General features: G+C 40.0%; 1 long non-coding RNA gene across 1 annotated transcript in view; it reads right to left on the bottom strand.

Annotated features, from left to right (window-relative positions):
• LOC108283517 overlaps positions 1-10,830 on the bottom strand; it is a 55,511-nt gene extending 44,681 nt beyond the window's left edge. Inside the window, exon 1 of the long non-coding RNA XR_001816869.2 lies at positions 10,733-10,830. This is a non-coding gene — a long non-coding RNA (uncharacterized LOC108283517). The remainder of the gene's footprint in view (positions 1-10,732) is intronic.
• Positions 10,831-17,475: the final 6,645 nt, after the last annotated feature.

Below are 17,475 nucleotides of genomic sequence, written 5' to 3'. Positions count from 1 at the left end.
ACAGGGTCTCACTCTGTCACCCAGGCTGGAGTGCAGTGATGTGATCATAGCTCACTGCAGCCTCAACCTCCCAAGCTCAAGCAATCTTCCCACCTCAGCTTCCCAAGTAGCTGAGACTATAGCACAGGCCGCCACCCACTGCTAATTTTTGTATTTTTTTTTTTGTAGAGACAGGGTTTTGACGTGTTGCCCAGGCTGATCTTAAACTTCTGGGCTGAAGCAATCCACCCACTTTGGCCTCCCAAAGTGCTGGGATTACATGTGTGAGCCACCACAGTGCCCAGCCAACATTTAATACTCATTGCAAAACTTTCACAAAATATATCCCAGTTGATACTGAATAAAATCTTCTTCAAACTGCCTCTAGCATTGATAATATTTTTTGTCTTTGATAATCAAAGTAAGCATTGTTCAAATCTGCCTATCTTTGATAACTACTGAGGTTTAGCCATTTTTAAACGGTTTTATTGTCTACTTATATTTCTAATGTTACTAATTGCCTGTTCATTTTGTTTGATAATTGGTTTTTATTTCTTATTAATCTCTAAACGTTATTAATAAGAAATGTCATTATCCTTTTGTTGTGTATATTTTAAACAATTTTCACAACCTAGTTCGCCTGTAATTTCATCTGTGATGTCATTTGAAAAATAATTTCTGTTTTTATGTCCATTTTTCACCTTTGTTTCTCTGCCTTTGACGTCACATTGAGAAGGCTAATCTCACTATCACATCAACATTTTCCTGATACCTTTTCTTTTGTGGTTTCATTTTCCACACTTGAATCTTCATTATACCTGTGACCGTCTAACGTTATGATAAGGTTCTAACTTTATTTTTCCTGAATGATGAGATGGTTGTCCCAACACCATTTCTGCTTTCCCCACTGACTTTTACTAAACTCCATTTATTTTAATTCTGCAAAAAAATTTGACTATATCTTTATTGCAAAAGTCAAACTATACAGACAATGCAAAAATTCTCCTTGAAAAAGCCTCATTCCATTTCTAATTGCATCCTCTTACCATAACCAACTATAAATCAATTTGATGTGTGGAAACCTGGGGGTTTCTTCATAGTAAAAGTAACTGGCATTTAGGAGGGCTTACCACATGTGCGGCCATGCTTTAAGGGCTTTGCATATATTAACTTGCGTGATCTTCCCAACAGCCTATAAAGTAAGTACAACAGCTATCTCCATTTTACCATTTTAGGAAACAGGAAACTGAGACACAAAGGGTAGGGAACTGAGAAACCTGCTCAGGGACACCCAGATGGCAGAATGGGGATTCGAACCCAGGAATCTAGCTTCAGAATTGACGGAACATTGACTGATGTCCTGCCGTCTCCCAATACACCTACATGCACTTTGGTGAAAAACACAAGGCACTATTTTCTTTTAAAAAGAAAGTCTGAGGCTGGGTGCAGTGGCTCACATCTGTAATCACAGCACTTTGGAACACTGAGGCAGGAGGAATGTGTCCCACCTTTGCTTGAGTCCAGGAGTTCAAGGTCATGGTGAGCCATGATTGTGCTATTATGCACTCCAACCTAGACAAACAGAAGGAGATCTTGTCTCTAATGAATGAACGACTGTATTTATAAATAAATACATAAATAAAAATAAAGTTGGGTCTATGGATTTTATATCATACTATAAAAATTATGCTATTGCCTTTTTGATCAAATGTCAATATCTCTTGGTTGTCTTTCCACATGAATTCATATAAATCAACTTCAATTTTTTTAAAAAACTACAATATAGTATGATCTACTACAGTTTACTTAACTCTTCTATCAGAGTATAGTTAGGTTGGTTTTAGCCTTTCACCACCAGTAAGGCTGCAAAGAACATCTCTAGCATGACTGCCTGCACATTTTTGTGAAAGTTTCTCTTATTGCTGTTGGTTTTTCTCATTCATGTGGTATGTGCTTTTTTGTTTGTTTGCTTTGTTTTGTTTTGTTTTTTTAAGATTTTACAATTTAATTTAATTTAACTTTTAAGTTCAGGGGTACATGTGCAGGTTTGCTTTGTAGGTAAACTTGTATCACGGGGGTTTGTTGTACAGATCACTTCATTACCCAGGTATTAAGCCTCATGTCCATTTGTTATTTTTCATGATCCTCTCCCACCTTGGGGGCCTTTTCACTCACCAAGAAGCCCCAGTGTCTGTTGTTCCCCTCTGTGTCCATGTGTTCTCATCATTTAGCTCCCACTTGTAAGTTAGAACATGTTGTGTTTAGTTTTTTGCATTACTTTGCTAAGGATAATGACTTCCAGCTCCACAAGGTCTGCCTCTGTCACCTAGGCCGGAGTGCAGTGGTGGAATCATGTCACAGCACACTCACTGCAGCCTCTATCTTCTGGGCTCAAGCAATTCTCCCGCCTCAGTCTCCCAAGTAGCTGACACTACACATAAGTATCACCATGCCTGGCTGTCTTTTTCATGTTTTGTAGAGACAAGATCTCACTATGTTGCCCAGGCTGATCTCCAATTCCTGGGCTCAAGTGATCCTCCCAAATTGCTGAGATTACAGGCATGAGCCACCATGCCCAGCCTGCATTTTTAAATGTAACAAATACTGCCAGATTGCCCTCCCAACTATCTGAACCCATTTATACCCCAATAAGGAAAATATGATAGCACTTGTTTCTTTATGACATCCCAACAGTTGATACTATCCAGCTTCTTTTCAATATAATGAGTGAAAAATGGTATCTCCTTGTGCATTGTTTGGGATGTTCCTCAGCTTAGTGAAGCTGAGCAACTTTTTATGCTTATTTTCCATTTGGGGTCCCCTTTTATTCATTGCCTGTTTGCATATTTTTATTATTACCCTTTTGATTTAAGAATCTTTTTCTTATTGATTTACAAATGTTGACATATATTTTGAATGCTAATGCTTTGTCTTTTGCAAATGTAAATATTTTCCACCAACATGTGTTCTTTTAATTTTGTTTATGGTATCTTTTTTTGTTTTTAGTATCTTTTGTCATAGAGAAGCTTTTAATTTTATTTGGGCAAACTTATCATATTTTCTTTTGTGGTTTATATGCTATATTTTCCTTCACTCAGTTTGCAGGTTTTATTTTTGTATAACATTTAGCTCTTTAATCCATCTGGAATTTACTTTGGTGACTAGCGTAATTTAAAAATATAATTTTATTTTTACAAATAGTATCTAATTTTCCACACAATTTATTCTTTCCCCTGCTAATATGAAATGCCAATTTTTCTCAAAATTATATGTATATCTACAGGGATCTGTTTCTGGACTCATTACGTTGTTCTAGTTAAATTTTTAACTTTAATACCATTCTACTTCAATTAATATAACTTTAAAATATATATAGATATTTAGTAAGGTAAGTGCACCTCTTGTTTTTCTTCTAAATTATCTTTGTTCTTCTCATACATTCACTCTTCATATGAATTCTATAATCAGCTAGTCAAGTTCCATATAAATGCTGTTGGACATTGAATTTTTAGATTAGGTCGGGGAAAATATCTATCTTTACAATATTAAGCACTCTCATCCAAAATTAAGGTATATAACTTATTTGGATCTATTATGCCCCTCAATAATCTGAGGTTTCTTCCTAGATATTTTATAGTTTTTATTGCTATTCAAATTGGGTAATTTTGTCTATGACTTTTTCTAATAAGATAATACTGTTGTATTAAAAACTATTAGGTTTTATGTGTTTATTTTATATTAGGTCACTTTATAATACTTTCTCATTAGTTTTAATGGTTTCTCAACTGATTATCTTGTCCCTCCTAGGGAGCTTGGCTGAAAAAAACAAAATGACACTATAATCTCTTCCGCCATTATTCACATGCCATTTTTATTTTTTCTTGTTGTATAGCATTGGCAAAGACCTTTAATACAATATTGAATATAGAAGTGAAAGGAAACCTTGTCTTGCTTGTGACTGAAATGGAAATAGCTCTCATGGTTTCCCCACCGCTAAGTTTCTAGTAGAAATCTTTACTTTAATAATGGAAGTTTTCTTCTATTTTTCATGTGCAAGAATTTTTGAGTGCCTGGGGTTTGTTTGCTTATCATGAAATAGTAAATTGGAAAAAAATGTTTTTACTTCTGTTATGATTTTAATTTCAGACTTATACAAGGCTTCTAGAATGAATTGAGTACCTTCCCAATTTATAACATAATTATCTATTTCTTGAGGGTGTTATAGAATGAAATAATAAAACCGTCTGGACTTGATGTTTTCCCTAAATGTATATTTTTGACTGGCTTTCTAATTTTCTCAATAGAAATAGCATATTTAGACTTTCTATTACTTCTTGAGCTAATTTTGAAAATCATGCATTTCATCTAGTTTTTTAGTTATTAGTACAAAGATACTATCTTACAAAATTTAATTCCGTCTCTATCTGTAATTACATCTTATCTCCTTTCCCATGCTGTTTATTTATGCTCTCTTTTTTCCTTAAATTTGAAGGTTTTATTGATCAACTCTACTAGCTTTGTTGTTCTTGTTTATTTTATTAATGTCATCTTATCTTTATTAATTCCTATATTCAACTTTCTGGAGATTTGATTTTTTTGTTCTTTGTAGTCTCATGAATATTATGCTTGGTTCATTTGATTTCAATTTTGCTCATTTTCTGATGTATGCATTTAAGTCCATAAATTTTCCTCTGATAACTGCTTTGGCCACATCTCAGAGGTTTTAATATTTAATGCTCTATTGCTTATTTCTAAATAGTTTGTAATTTCCACTTTTTATTTCCTTATTAACAGAAGACTTTTTATAAGTGTTTTTATATTTATGAGAGTGGAAATTTATTTAATCTCTCCTTTATTTTCTCATTTGTTCAGAGAACGGAACTTACATATCCATACTTCTTCGAATTTGCTGAGATTTTCTTTGAAATCTAATACATTATCAATTTGTGTGATTCATGTGTATGTCAAAAGAATGTGTACTATAAGCTTGTTGATTCAAAGTTGTTTATTGTGTCATTTAAATTCTGTGTCATTATTTTGTCTATTTGAAATATTCATTTCCTAGAGAACTATGAAATTCGTCCTTCTACTCGTTTTTGCTTCGTATTTTCCAAAGCAACTTGTAAAGGACACAAAGATTTATAATTACATATTCTTGGTGGCTGTTCTTTTTCACATTACGAACTATTCCTCTATGTACACTAATATGCCCCCTCTGACTTCATATGACTCATAAATCATCTTACAAATTTTAATGCAATTAGGCTTACATCTTGACTCTGTTTCTTTCCATTGATTTAACTGATTATTTTGGGACAAATGCCACACTGTTGTCTATTGTGGCTTTATAAGTTAATTTTTATCTGATAGTTGAATTATTGATTACTCTAGCATTATTCATTCTTCCACATTTAGGTTTATTTTGTAAAACTACCAACAGAATCCAATTTAAAATGTTGAGTGAATCTGGCTTATCATATAAGCCAGGTGCAGTGGCATATGCCTGTACTCCTAGCTACTCAGGAGGCTGAGAAGGGAGGACTGCTTGGGCTCAGAAGTTCAAGTCCAGGCTGGGCAACATAAAAAGATCCTGCCTCTCCGCAATTTTTTTCAATTATTGGAAAAGAATTACTTACAAATCAACTTGGGGGCATTTCTCTTTACGTAGCACTTAAGGCTATTTATATGCACCTCAGAAAAAAATGTATTTCCTTCGTGTGTATCTGGCCCACTTCTTAAGTTTGGGGATTTTTTGTTGTTGTTGTTTTATATTTTGTGTCTTCAATATAAACAGAGGATTTTTCTTATCTTTTATCTCTAACTGTTATTCCCAGCATAATATGTAGGACACTTTTTATTTGTATATATCTGTTTTATTATTAGACATATCACTGATATGGCATAGGAGTATTTGAGATAATGTTCTTTGGATTTTCCAGATTCTCATAAAATAGGAAGAATTTTGAATTGACCATTTCAATATTTATTTCTCAATTTTTTATTTTGACTGTCATTTTTATTATATCATTATCTAAGACTTGTTTTGTTACCATAACAAGAATTCCTTCAACTTTTTATTTTATTTTTATTTTAAGTTCTGGGGTACATGTGCAGGTTATGCAGGTTTGTTACATAGGTAAGCGTGTGCCATGATGCTTTGCTGCACCTATCAAGGTATCAAGCCTGGCATGCATTAGCTATTTTTCCTGATGCTCTCCCCGCCCTGCCCTCCCCTGACAGGGCCCAATGTGTGTTGTTCCCCTCCCTGTGTTCTCATTGCCCATCCATGATAGACTGGATAAAGAAAATGTGGTGCCTATGCACCACAGAATACTATGCAGCCATGAAAAGGAACGAGATCATGTCCTTTGCAGGGACAGGCATGAAGCTGGAAGCCATTATCCTCAGCAAATTAATGTAGGAACAGAAAACCAAACACCACATGTTCTCACTGACAACTTTTTATTTTTAGGTATTTGCAGCCTGTTGTTTTAAGATAGATTATCTTTATCGTATAAACCAGAATGTTCCACATTGGTACTATCAATATTCGGGGCTGGATAATTCTTTGCTGGGGGAGGGAGAGCCTTTTCCTGAACATTGTAGGGTATTTAGCAGCACACTTACCCTCTACCTACATACAGTAGCACCACCTCCAAGTCATGACAATCAAACCTGTTTCCAGGTACTGCCTCCTGAGAGGCAAAAATGTCCCTGAATGAGAAACACCAATGCAATGCATTCTCCTTCTCTTCCTATTTTAATCATAGCTTTTGGCAGGACTGATGTTGAATTTTACCTGATGTCTTTTTGATGTGATAAATGTTTAATTATATATTTCCTGATTTGGTGCCATCCTTACAGTAGTGGAGAAAGGCTTCATTCGTCAAGGTTTGTTATTTTTCATATAAGGTTAGCGTTCATTTTGTATAACTTTTACCTCTATGCTTATGTGTGAAGTTGACCTGCAGGTTTTGTTTGTTTGCCACGTTTGTCAGGTTCGAGTACAAAAATAATGCTTGGTTGGCAATTAGCAGGATTACTTTTTGTTCTTAAGACATCTAAATCAACCTCCTATACAAGCATCCATTTTAATATATTTTTACATTTTTCCTTTGTTATTCAACTACCCTACAGTTAAGATTAGCAATTTGTACCACCATGAGATACCATCTCATACCAATCAAAATGCGATTATTAAAAAGTCAAGAAACAACAGATGCTGGCAAGGCTGTGGGGGAATAGGAACACTTTTACACTGGTGGTGGGAATGTAAATTAGTTCAACCATTGTAAAAGACAGTGTGGTGATTCCTCAAAGACCTAGAACCAGAAATGCCATTTGACCCAGCAATCCCATTACTGGTATAAACCCAAAGGGACATAAATCATTCTATTACAAAGATACATGCACGTGTATGATCATCGAAGTACTATTCACAATAGGAAATGCATGGAATCAACCCAAATGCCCATTAATAATAGGCTGGATAAAGAAAATGTGGTACATATACAACATGGAATACTATGCAACCATGAAAAGGAAAGAGATCATGTCTTTTAGGGGCATGGATGATGCTGGAAGCCATTATCCTCAGCAAACTAATGCAGGAACAGAAAACCAAACACCACATTTTCTCTCTTATAAGTGGAAGCTAAACAATGAGAACACATGGACACAGAGAGGGGAACAACACACACTGGGGCCTGTCGGGGGACAGGCTGGGGGAGGGAGACCATCAAGATAAATAGCTAATTCATGCTGGGCTTAATACCTAAGTGATGGGTTGATAGATGCGACAAACCACCATGGCACACATTTATCTATATAACAGACCGGCACATCCTGCACATGTATCCCCAGAACATAAAAGAAAATAAAATAAAATTTTTAAAAATTAGTAATTTGAAATTTCCTAGAAAGTCATTTATTTCAACAAAATTTTCTATGATAATATATCTATATTTTCTACCACTTTTTAATTTTTTGGAATACATGTATATTCTCCTTTTTTATTTCTAATGTTTTTACATGTGTTTTCTCACTCTGTTTTACTTAAGTAACTTGTCAGATGTCTTTGACAAATTCTAATTCTTAGACTTGGCAACATACAGTCTGTTTTCTGATTTACTAAGTTATGTTGTATCTTTACCAATATCTTTCTAGTTTATTTCATTGTTGTCTTTCTAATTTATTGTGACTTAAAAGCTTAATTCATGCATTTTTATTCTACATTCAATAATGTTGGTGTTTAAGGCTATGTGTTTTCTTCTGAATATAGCTTTGAGCATACCTCATAAGGTTGATATATGGTATTCTCATTGTAATTATTTTCCAAGTACTCCCAAATATAGTTTTGATGTCCTCTTTGATCTGAAAGATAATTCAAAGAGGTCTTAATAATTTTAGAAATTGCTCATTAAAGTTTTTAGTTACCCTCCTTTGTTGATTTTATAAAGTAAAGGGTCTGCCCACTTTTTGATTCTTTGAATATATCCAACCTTTTTTTATAACCAATATATACTATTTAGTGAATATTTCATAGGCTTTAATATAGTCTCTCATTTGAAAAAAAAAAAAAACTCAATTTAAGAAACAACTTTATTATTTGAAATCATCTAAATCCTTGGATTCCTTGCCTACTAGATCTGCCAAATACCAAAAGAGATGTCTTAAAGTTTTTCATTACAACTGTGAATCTCTCCACTTCTTGTACTTCTAACAATCTTGCTTGCTGCATCTTACTGCAATGCTATTTGGCATATTAGGATCCACGACTAGTTCAGTCCAGTGGCCTGCAAGCCCAGTGAAGACAGGAATCACATCTGACCTGTTTAACGTTGAGTCCCAGCCCCTGGCCCAGTATTTACTAAATAATTATAGGAATCACTTGACAAGTGATGGAGATTCAGTGTTAAGTACATGCCCTTCAACAAACATACTTTACCTATTAGATCTAGTGTTTCTTACCCTCAATTCTACTTTGTCTGATGCCTAGAAAGATAGAGAATAGATTTTTTTTGGAAATAGGATTTCACTCTGTTGTTCAAGCTGGAGTGCAGCAGCATGATCATAGCTCACTGACGCCTCAGCCTCCTGGGCTCAACGGATCCTCCCACCTCAGCCTCCTAAGTAGCTGGGACCGCAAGCATGCACCGCCATGCCTGGCTAATTTCTTTTTGCTTTTTGTAGGGATGGATTATCACTATATTGCCCAGGCTCGTTCAGGACTTCTGGGCTCAAGTGATCCTCCAGCCTTGGCTTCCCAAAGTGCTGGGATTACAGGCATGAGCCACCACGTCTGGTCAATGCTGTCAGTATGTGTCCCTATATTTTGTTAGTTTGTTTTATCTGATATATATTACATATCTTGTTATTGGGTTTTGGTGGGTTTTTCTGTTTTTTTGTTTTTGTTTTGCTTTGCTTTTTTGTGTTTCTTTATCTGCCCCATCCTTAGTTCTATGAAATCTATTTTCTTTGTGATTGTCTTTAATATACAGAGATACAGTTTAGAATTTAAGTAGCAAATGGTTTCAAGTGTTTCCAGAGTATTACTTAACCTCTACATTTAACTCCTATATTTTTCTGATTTTCAGGTCGGAGAGGCAATTGAATCTTTTAGTTCTTCTTTTTAACACAATGTAGTTAACACATTTTTATTCTCCTCTTCCAGACCCCATGCTACTATTTCTTCTCCAACTACTCCTCAGACACTTATTAAATAAACTAGGATTTTATAGGTTGACTGTTATTAATTTTTACACAATAGGACTTCTCTTTGGAAGAGACTTTTTAACACTTGAATTCAGTTTTTTGAATAATGTCTCAATTATTTACAGAGCATTTTTTTTAAGTATAAATGAAGTTTATCCTTCTTCTAGGCGAAGCTGCACCTTTCACCCCTACACCAGACATTCCTTTGCTATGAACACACAGGGTGCTGGGAAGACACAGGATTCCCATAGGCAGTTCTGGTTCTCCTATGGGCCAAGCAGCTCGAGTGCCCAAAGGTAGCTCTCTGGGAATGGTTGTGGGTGAGGAAGCTGAGAGCAAAGTATCCATTGGAAGCTGGTAGAGGCCGAGCGTGTGGCTCATGCTGTACTCCCAGCACTTCAGGAGGCTGAAATAGGAGGATCAGTTGAGCCCAGAAATACTTCTGGGCAGTGTAGAGAAAACCTCCCTCTACAAAAAATTTTTGTAATTTTGTAAGACTAGTCTGGGCAGTGTAGAGAAATCCCCTCTCTTAAAAAAATTTTAAAACTTAGCTGGGCATGGGGTTGCACACACACCTGCAATCCCAGCTACTCGGGAGGCTGAGGCTGGAGGATCCCTTGAGGCCAGGAGTTTGAGACCAGTGTGGGCAACATAGCAAGATCCCATCTCTATAAAAAAATTCAAAAAATTTTAGCTGGGTGTGGTGGTGCGTATTTGTAGTCCCAGCTACTAGGGAAGCTGAGACAGGAGGATTGCTTGAGCCCAGGAGTTCAAGTCTGCAAGTGAGCTATGATCATACCACTGCACTCCAGCCTGGTGATAGAACAGACCCTGTCTCAAAAAAAAAAAAAAAAAAAAAAGAAGAAGAAGCTGGTAGAGAAATTGGAGGGATCTGGATAGGGCACAACGCATGTCTGCTACACCAGCACACCAGTGCAAGTAGCAGGTGGGAGCCATGTCCCCAAAAACCCCCCACTGGGCTAGGCTCGAGCCACAGCTGCGCCTGCTGCTGGTGACATGCTAAGCCTGCCCTTCTCACCTGGCCTTCACACGTAGACTTACTCCCATCATCCGACTTTGCATCAGCTGCATTTCAGCCAAGGTTTCCATTAATGGGTTATTATATTATATCACCTGCAAAACAGAGAAAAGGAGGGCTGTTCTAAAATTCTAACGTGAAAAGTGAGCGTGTCAAACGCAGAATGTGCGGACACAGCGACCATGGAGTTTACCACTTTATTAAAATTGTGATTGTTCACATAAAGACTCAACCAGGTCACATATTAATAATTATCACTGACAATCTTTAACATCAGCTGAAGCCCACAAGTGAAGCAATATTACATCTCCCGGTCTCATTTATCTTATTGCTTATGGCCCCTCTGTGGTCAGCACGTTGTGAGCTTCGTGGGCATTTAATTATGAGCACATCATAAATGTAGCTGACAGGGCAGAGGCTGCCCGGGGATGCTCCTGGCGAGGGGGTCACAGTGGAAAGTAGTTAGTTGGTGCACCCTCCAGAACAGGGCGTGGCAAAGACCACTTCTTCACGTCGCCCCGCTGCGGTTGCCTGTTCCCCACTGCAAAGGGGCAGTAGGCGGGAATGTGCTCAGTTATTGACAGCTCTCTTACCTTCAGAAGCATCAGCCCACTTGCTTTAAAACCTAAGACCAGCCCCACAGTCTCTCCTGTCCTGCTTAGCTCTGAGAGTCTTTTGGCTTGCCTCTCTGTGTGTCTTCGGCTGTTTACAGAGCTCTCTAAATGTGGACTTCACTCTGATGCACATGAAGAAGGTGGACTTTCTCCCCATACTCCAGGGGTCCAGAAAGCCCACTGTCCCCTTCAGCTGTCCCCAGTGTCTTCTGTGCAAATCACTCAGCTCTAACGAGGTGCAAAGGACAGTGAGGGTCCCAAGAACATCCCCAGCACTCACCTTGATGCGGGAAATACCTTTTTACTACAGTATATCAAAAAAAGGGGCTCTGCAGTACAAGGAGTGGAGTGGGGAGGGCTTTTCCGTTCGTTTCTAATTAGCCACTGTCCTGATGTGATAGCTAAGGCGTCGTGCGCTAATAAGGCCACACACCTCCCCAGTGGGCTTGGGAGAGCAGCAGGACTTCCCCGTGTCAGGTTTTAAAGCAACCGTCCTCGGAGGGTGGAGGTACGGCTTCCTCCACCACCCCAGCAGGCTCGATGGGGAAGACAAAGCGTATAATAAGGGGCGTGCGATGAAGGGGCTCCGAGGAGAAAGCTGAAAAGTAGCTATCATGTTGGCAGATAAATTCTACACACAATTATTCATTCCTAGCCTCTTGACATGTAGATTAATGAGTTTGATAACCCAGGCTTCTAAGAAGTAGATTCCACTCTGTTCGCAGTCTTTCTCCCCCTCTACCTACAAACGGCACACAGGTCTATGGAGAAAAAACAAATCGATACATTTGCAGTAGCCATCACTGCTTTCTGCGATTGGAGCCCTACGTCAAAAATATGATGCATCTTCTCCTTCACGGCCTGGGAGAAGCCAGTCATGGCCAGGCAGACCCTGGAGGGGACTGTGGGCTTCAGATCTTGGACTCCACTAAGTCCTGAACTTATTTTTAGTGGGCTGGGCATGGAGCATTTTCAACTCCAGCCCCGAGGGTAAAGGGACATTTCTTGACACAGCAGCCGTAATCTGCTATTGTGCCTTAGGTTGAAGTCCCCACTGGCACAGTCCCAGGTCAGCACTCAGACACCCTCGCCAAGGAAGAGCCACACGGAGAAAGGAATGATGCAGGAGCCGGACAGACACCTGCACCCACGCCAGGTATTTCCCTTAGGACTGGTGAACAGCACCAAACTCCAACCCAAGCGTAAGGAGTTCAAATCCTTGTAAAGAGAAATTGGGTTCAGTGTGCATTTATCAAGATGATTTGGTTTTTATATTATGACTGTGCCACCCCCAACCCACAGTGATGCAGATTTTGGATATGTATTTCGATTGTCCATTTTTTTAATTTTCTCGTTAGCCATTTAGCAAAAGCATTTCTAACTCCCAGCCCCATTTTATTTCCTTTTCATCACATTGGTGTTTATGTTCTAAAGATAAAACACATGGGGGAGGTAGAGAGGGTAGAGGGGAAGACTTTTCACCTGATACCCTGCTAGGAGGCTTTATGGCGACCCTCCTCTGCCAGGCAAGTCCTCTGGGAAACAGAGTAGGTCTCAAAAACCTAGAGGGGGCCTGGGCACAGTGGCTCATGCCTGTAATCCCAGCATTTTGGGAGGCCCAGGCAGGTGGATCACTTGAGGTCAGGAGTTCAAGACCAGCCTCGCCAACATGGTGAAATCCTATCTCTACTAAAAATACAAAAATTAGCCTAGTGTGGTGGCACATGCCTGTAATCCCAGTTACTCAGGAGGCTGAAACATGAGAGTCACTTGAACCTTCAAGGCAAAGGTTGCAGTGGACCGAGATTGCACCACTGCCCTCCAGCCTGGATGACAGGGACTCTGTCTCAAAATGAAGGTGGAGGGGAACCTAGAAGGAGTGGAGGGAGTTCTGTCTGGGTGCTGGGTGACTCAATGATTCACCTCCCCCAGTCATCACAGATTCAATGTCTGTGAAATCTTCGCGGATGCCGGGGATAAGGGGTACAGGAAGACCATTCTGCAAGACACCTTCTTTTGCCCTCCAGGGAGAGAAATGAAAGAAGTGGAAAATCACCCTGCTCACAAAAATCCAATGAGGTCTTTGATTAGCAACATGGACCAGTTTAAGCATTTGAATTTCAACATAACTTCCACGCCACTTTGAAAAATACAGCCGTGAGCTACACAAAGAGGGAAAAGTCTCTTTCCCTTATTTGAGGAGCCAGGCTTCTCACAGAGTCTTGGGGTGAGGATCGCCAGGTTTAGCATGTAAAAATTCAAGATGCCCAGTTACATTTGAATTTCAGATAAACAGGGAATCATTTTTTTATATAAACATGTCCCAAATATGGATGGAACTAAAAAGATAATTTACCATATACTAAATACTAAGATAATATACCAAAAAATATTTTAGTATTCGTATGTCCTATGCATATTTGAGACATATTTATACTAAAAAATTATTCAATATCTGAAATTCAAATTTAAGCAGACATTGAGTATTTCATCTGACAACCCTATTCAGGGTGTCCTTGTGAAACTGCTCAGAGAGGAACCAGTGTGTGACCAAGGAGAAAAGCGTGAAAATGGGCTCAAAATTCACGACAGCCACACCCAGGGGCCTCTTCCATCCGTCCATCTGGCCTCTCCAAAAACATCCTGCTTCCTACTGAGCCCAAAGCCCAAACCACCGAAAGAAAACTCGGACCATTGTTCCCGAGTAGATGAGAAGCCCCCAACTCTGGCTTCTAGGGCTCTGTATATAAGACCTTACATTAGAGAGTATGGGGCTGGGAGGACACCAAGGTAGAGGTGTATGGGGCTCAAGCTGAGGGTATGGGGCCAGAGGGACACCAAGGTAGCCCTCAAGAAAGCACAGCCCGTGGGATTGTCCTTGACAGCTGCCCTACTGCTCCCCAAATACAGAACCTCCTACCTCACCATGGCCCGGTTGGGCTTTTTCTAGAAGACAGCGGAGGTTTGAAGGTCCTACTCTCCCACCTGGCCTGGCAGAAATCCCAGAACAGAACTGCAGAACGCAATTGGGGCAGGGAGTGGGGAGCAAAGCCAGCACTGCTTCCTTTTTCAAATCAATTATGGCCAGACTGACTCATCTTCTCTCATAGACCAGAAAGTCCCACATCTTGTTGTTTCTTAATCATATGGAAGCCTAAATATAGACGTATCTGCAGAAGGACAAGCCTGAGAAAACCAGTATCCTTGTTCTCCCAGGGGAAAGCTCCATTCTCACTCTTTTCTGCTGGATTTTAAGTTTGGGACTGTGCCCCCAGTAGTGCACAGAGGATGCGCCTGCCTGTCGGGGCAATGGCCATAATTCAGACCTGCCTCCAGGTTAGCTGCTGCACCCGGGTCCCCATCACACACTATTTACTTGCTCCTGGAATGATCTCCAGCTTCCAACCCAAGAGCAGTGTGATGAGAAGGAAGCCAAGTACCTCGGCTGCATCTCAGCAGAGTGCCTTTGTGAATGGAACCCTCACTGATGTCTGGCCTTGAGCAGACACCCAAGGCTGCAGCCTCCAGAGAATATCTCAGCAGAAGAGTCCCACTGAGCACCAGGCCAGGCACAGCAGAGTCAACCAGGCACCCAGGAGGGAGGAGAGCCCCCACAATGCTCTGGGTCTGTGTCCTCCTTCCCTTCATGCATTTCTGGGAAGTAGCACAAAGGATGGCTTTGTCAGAAAATAGCTTATTTCCCTTTGGGATGGGTCTTGAGCCCAAAGTTTCCTAAAGCCGGGGCCGTGGAGAAAATGGAGCCGTGCTTCAGAGAACAGGTGCAAATGAGATAGCCATTCCTATGATCTGAACGAAAGTCAGTTTGTCCAGGGAAAGCATTTTAGAGGAGATCAAAGTCATATCAGAATAGCCACGAAAAGCTTTTTCAAACCACAGCAGTCAAATTTAGCAATGAGAAGCATGAGACCAGGGAAGAGTGGCCAATAGCCTGAGATTCTTTGGTGCAACATGAGTGATGGCAAAATCAGGATGTCACTGCCAGCCAACCAAAAGCCAGGCGTCGTGCAGTAGGCAACCTGGGCAGCAGAACCTGGGCTTTAAGGCTAAAGGAGCTTCTGTCTGCTAACTCTCCTGCGGTCTCCATGCCATGCCCAAAACACAATCTGACGTCCTCTTGGCATCCCTAGACTAGAGCTGGAAACCTGGCAGCTCATAAGCCACAATACACTGCACGATCTTGTTTGGTTCACACAGTAGTGGGTAAATATTTGAATTAATTGCCAATATTTTAAAATCAGATTTTGGGCCAGTGGCAGTGGCTAACACCTATAATCACAATACTCTGGGAGGCTGTGGTGGGCAAATCACTTGGGGTCAGGAGTTCGAGGCCAGCCTGGTCAACATGGTGAAATCCTGTGTCTACTAACAATACAAAACTGGCCAGGTGTGGTGGCACGTGCCTGTATCCCAGCTACTAGAGAGGTTGAGGTAAGAGAATCGCTTGAACTTAGGAGGCAGAGGTTGCAGTGTGCAGAGGTTGCACCACTGCACTCCAGCCTGGGCAACAGAGGGATATTCTGTCTCAAAAAAAAAAAAAAAATTAGCCAGGCATGGTGGTGGGTGCCCGTTATCTCAGCTACTCAGGAGGCTGAGGCAGGAGGATCACCTGAACCTGGGAGGTGGAGGTTGCAGTGAGCTGAGATCGCACCACTGCACTCCAGCCTGGCCACAAAGGGAGACTCAGTCTCAAAAAAAAAAATCAGATCTTGCAGGAAAATACAGATTTTAGGTTTCCCTTGAAAACTCAGAAGATCTGACAACACTGGGCCTGTGTCTGATTGACAAGAGAAAAAGGACAGCCTCCCTTAGACACGGCATGCCCTTGCCAGTTCTCCACAGTCCCCAGCACTCCCTATTGTGTACCATCTGCTCATGGGTGGGTGCACTGTGGAGGCCCTGCCCTTGGCCCCAGAGGACCACAACAGGAACACAAGCACCTCTGCCCTCCCCAGAAGCCTTTTCCCACTGGCCCCCTCCCATCTCTCAGAGGAACCATTATTCTAGGCACCTTTCCCTCCCATAACCACAGGTTACTCCACTTAGGTCCCCAACGCCTGTGATCTGCCATCTAGAACCCCAACAGAGGCATATGTTCATAAGACAAAAACCCCAGTGTCTTGGAAACTGTCTAGAAAATAATTTAAATAACAGACATCGCAGCATTTTTAGACAAAAAAAAGCAAAATGTAACAAAGTCATGCCCAAGGCCCAAGGTTAAAGGCAATCCACATGGCAATAGTGAAGGCAAGAATGATGTGCCCATTTCACAGACTGTGGCGTCGGAGGTCAAAGTCTCATTTCTCCAGACTCTATTCCCTTTAATTTCCAGGATGAATGGTTCACCCATTGAGGAGGAGGGGAAGGAAGTTTCATCAATGTATTAAGTGTTGAAGGGGGAAAAAAAGTTCTGATTGGCTGATTCAGGAATTGGGATTCTGGGCAGAGCTTTACAAAAGGATAATGTATCTTTAAGCCTAGGTGCCCTTCAGGGAATGTATTGGATAAATGTCTTCTGAAAAGCCTGTAAATATTCCATCACCTCACTGTCATTACTACCATGAAATGAAAATGAAGCATGAAAGAAATATAATTCCATATTCAGATGACAGCATTAGCCTCCGTAAGCAAACTGAAATATTTATTAGTAAAATGTTCAGTATCTACGCCTGTAATCTAAAAAAAGGACAAAAATGTTTTATAATAAAAAAGAGATTGAATGCAGAGGTAAAATCTGGTTGGCTGATTTTATTGCTTATTATTAAATCCTAGCAAAACAATTATTTTTTTCTTTTCATTAGTAAGACACCCAAATTAAAACTCTGCCCTCCGGCTGCAAGGTTTACAGTAGTGATTAAAAACAAGGAATTGTGATGCATGGGGCTTTTGACAATGGCATAATCAAATTCATTCATATTGTTCAATCTTTCACTGACAAATATTTTTACAGTGAAATATACCAAACAAAGAATCACATACAACAACCATCAATACAGAGAAATTAGGAAAACCTTGTTATTATTTAAATACTGAAGTGATACCACGTTGCCATAATCTTGAATACAAACATTATACTGTAGTTAATTAGGGTAATTATTGTCTGGATTGTGC

This window comes from Cebus imitator, unplaced genomic scaffold (genome assembly GCF_001604975.1).
Source record: "Cebus imitator isolate Cc_AM_T3 unplaced genomic scaffold, Cebus_imitator-1.0 Scaffold261, whole genome shotgun sequence".
NCBI lineage: Eukaryota > Metazoa > Chordata > Mammalia > Primates > Cebidae > Cebus > Cebus imitator.
Note: the sequence above shows the minus strand (reverse complement) of the source record. Positions and strands in the feature narration are given on the sequence as shown.